The sequence below is a fragment of the Lepidochelys kempii genome, chromosome 22 (genome assembly GCF_965140265.1).
Source record: "Lepidochelys kempii isolate rLepKem1 chromosome 22, rLepKem1.hap2, whole genome shotgun sequence".
Classification (NCBI taxonomy): domain Eukaryota; kingdom Metazoa; phylum Chordata; order Testudines; family Cheloniidae; genus Lepidochelys; species Lepidochelys kempii.
The window spans coordinates 422741-426336 of NC_133277.1; the positions used below are offsets into that span (position 1 = coordinate 422741).

The 3596-nt window shown below is 56.8% G+C and overlaps 1 non-coding gene across 1 annotated transcript; it reads left to right on the forward strand.

The window, feature by feature from the left end:
* Window positions 1-3135: 3135 nt before the first annotated feature.
* Window positions 3136-3208, forward strand: TRNAF-GAA (transfer RNA phenylalanine (anticodon GAA)). The gene has a single exon. It is a non-coding gene; the product is annotated as a tRNA-Phe (tRNA).
* Window positions 3209-3596: the final 388 nt, after the last annotated feature.

Genomic DNA, 3596 nt, shown 5'->3' on the forward strand with positions numbered 1-3596 from the left:
GTACAGCTCAAGGAGCAGACCCTACCTAGGAGGCTGGCCAAAGCGTGCCGGGCAATACGCGGCTGGAGAACTTTTCTCTCCTAGATACTCTGCCACTCTTGTTACCTTCCTGCTCCAGGCCAACAGCACTTTTTATTTTCCACCAAGGCAACTCTATGCCATGGGTGAGAAGAGGCCCAGAGCTGCCCCCTGCCCACTTTGCATTGCTCTAAAGAGAGGGGATTCCCACCTGGGGCCCAAGCAGCCAGTCCCCTTTGTGCGGAGCCTGGAACGAGGTCACTTGAGAGCGACTTTTGGTTGTCACACTGAACATTTTCATTGCAAACCCAAAAGGTTTTGGGTGGAAAGTTTTCAATTTGGGATTTTCCATTTTTTCTGTAAAAACTGAACGTTTGTGTGGAAAGCATTTAACGGAAAATGAACTTTTCCATCAAAAATAGCTTCTACAGAAAAATGTTGATGGGTCCGATTGACGTGGGCTAAATCCCCTTCCATTGCCCCAATCAAGGGTGCGGCATGCGCACTGCCGGGCCTGTCCCTCCAGCAGAGTTCATATGAGGAGGGGGAGGAATTGGGTGCCCCACCCCATCTCTGCCATAGCTGTATCTCTGGCTGAGGCCTCTGGGGATCCCGGCTTGTCGGGCTTCCAGCTGAACCCAAATAGGCAGCTGCCAGGCTGCTAGGCAGGCTCCCATTCTCGGCTCACCTCCGACTGCTCTAAGGACTGGAGCGCCGGAAGCAGGGGCTGCCCTGTGGGCTGCGGGCGGGTTTCGACCTGTGAGGGAGACACAGTGTGTGTGTCGGCTTCACTTGCATCACCAGCACCAGCCATTGTCCCCATTTCCCAGCCTGGAGCCAAAGCCGGTTTCGCCAGGAAACCCCTGTTCAGAGCTGCAATGCTCCTTTGGGGAGCCTGGCCAGGCCGTCTCTCCCAGGAGTCCATCGGTTAGTTCTCTCGGTCCCATGTGTGCGCGATGCCCCCCGTGCACATAGGGTAACCCTACATCGGTTGGGACGCCCTTTGTCCCAATATCGGGACCGTCCGGACCGCAGCCATGGCGCCATTGCTCACTGCTTCCTGGGGCAGCTCTCGGTGCCCGCTCGCCGGCAGGAGTGCCGCGTGCTGCAGGGGCGGGGCATGCAGGGGCCGGGAGCGGGCAGAGAGCCCTCCGCCGCCCCCCCCACCCGACCCCACCTGACCTGACCCGTGACCCTTGGTGCCAGAGGGACCAGCCTGCCAGATGGTTCCCAGGACGGGAGCCGCCCCATGGTGTGCTCTGGCTCCAGTCGGGGCTGTGCACCTGTGTCTGTCTCTCCCTCCCGATCCGGTCGCCCAATGTGTCCTGATATTTCACTCTTGTGAGCTGGTCACCCTAACTGTGCTTGCTGCATGTCTGCCGGGAGAGTTCAGGAGCGAAAGCTGGGGCTGCCAAGAGCTGGGTGCCCCCGTCCTGTGGAGAGGCTGGATGGACGTGGCTGGGGGAGTCCAGAGGGATCCTCGCTGTGCTGCTACCAGGACAGTCAGATGGACCTTTTCCCTCTCTCTTCGGGGGCAGAATGGATCCCTCTTCTCCAGCCAGCTGGGCTGCCGCCTTCCCCCTGCCAAGCGTTCATCAGGGAAACCAACAACTTCTGCGTGACGACCAGTGCTTGGGGCATAGATACCAGCTGTGGCAGCCGGATCCCACCCCGGGCCAGGATGTGTGTGTTAAAAAGCCCCATTGTTGCAGTGGGCAGCATGCCAAGGGTATGAGTTGGCTCAGTCTGGTTACCTAATGGATCCGGCCACAGCACCCCCCATCCCAGGGCAGTCCCATCAGGGAGCCTGAGAACCAGGATTCCTGGCATGACCTTCCCCTCCTGCAGCGACAGGGGTTGGGGCAGGGGGGAATCGGGGCATGGCCAGGGACAGAGGGGGGTCGAGCACCCACTGGCGCCAGCAGAAGTCAGCGCCTATGCCATCTTCAGGTGGGTTGGATCATCAGCCTTTCAGCTACCAGCCAAAGTTGATAACCACAGACTCAGGTAACTGCCCACTTTCCAGGTTTGTTTCGGCAGCACCTACAGGGGTGCAACTGGCAAGGGCAGGGGGGATGCACTGCTGGGGTTGTGAGTCCAGGCCTCGCCCACAGCATCAGTGTTCATGAGCCATGTCACTTCCCCCACTGACTTTCTCTCATTCACCTAGAAAGTGCCATACGGGGGTGATGGCAGTCAATTCTCAACTCTGAACTGCGGAGGTTGGCCCCTAGACTGGGATCAGGATGGGTCTGAAAAGAAAAAGCTCCAAGAGTATAAAAACAGCCAGTCTGCAGGGGCAGGTATGGTACAACTCCTTCACAGGGAGCCATTGGTGGGAGGGGGTTTCCCTTCCTCTGTCAGATGTCCTGAGAGGTATTTCAAGATGAAGACAACACCCTGGTTAGCAGTTGACTGGCACGTCCTGGGTTAAAGAAAGAAAGGGCCCTAGGGTTCATAGTCTGAAGTGTTTGTGTCGCCAGCCCTGTCACCCTCTGACCCCGCTTCAGTTGGGAGCAGGTTTGTACGTTGCTGTGTGGAACACAGACCCATGGAGAGCAGTGGCAGCTGTTTCCATGGCAGAGAGCCTGGCCCTTAGGAGATGGGAAAGGCAGCCTGGAGCCGAGGGGGAGGCAGCAGCTGCTGTTCCCACTCCTCGGGGACAGGCCTGTCAGCCAACAGCTAAGGGCGTCGGGTTCCTCCAGCGGGAGTGTGGAGCAGCCGTTCGTTTGCCTTTTCACACTCCTCTGCGGTATGATAACTGGGGAGGGGAGGCAGAAGCCCCACTTCCCTCCCTAAATGACGTCCAGTAGGGGAAGCCAGGACAACAGGATGGGGTGGCAAGTGGTGGCCAGACTCTCGCCACCAGGGTCTAGTCTAGCTCAGGGTCAAGCTCAACTTCCTCCATGGGTGACTGGCGCCCAGTCTGCTTCAGCCACCAGGTCAACCTAAGAACTAAGGGAGGAATGGGGTGAGGAAGCAAGTCAAGCTGAGCAAGGCAGGCAAAAGCAAGTCTTGCCTTCATGGGCCACTCACAACAACGTCCTTTTTGTGTGCCAAGGCTGACAAAAACATCCCGGACAGAGCAGCAGCAGGTGAAAGGAGTGCTATGCAGCTGCCGAAGTAGCTCAGTTGGGAGAGCGTTAGACTGAAGATCTAAAGGTCCCTGGTTCAATCCCGGGCTTTGGCAGGTCCTTTCATCCCTCTTTGTGGAGAGGTGGCTTGTTTTCTGGAGTACAGCAGCACCTTTCCCTGCTACAGTGTCCAGTCCAAAATATCAGCCCCCCGGTGCAAAAATGCTATCTTAGGGTGTAAACAGGAGGCTTCCAGCACTGGGACACCTGACAGAGAGCTCAGTGGGGGGTGTAACAGCTGCTGACACTGAGGGTCCTGGGCTAAATCCACTTGCAGGTGGAAGGGTTTCAATTTATTTCATTGACAATGAGTAAGGCAATGATTTAATCACAGGTATTTTTCATAAAAGTCATGAGCAGGTCACAGGCAAGAAACAAAAAATCATTGCCCGTGACCTGTCCATGATTTAAACCATAGATACCTCTCATTGAATCTTGCAGGGA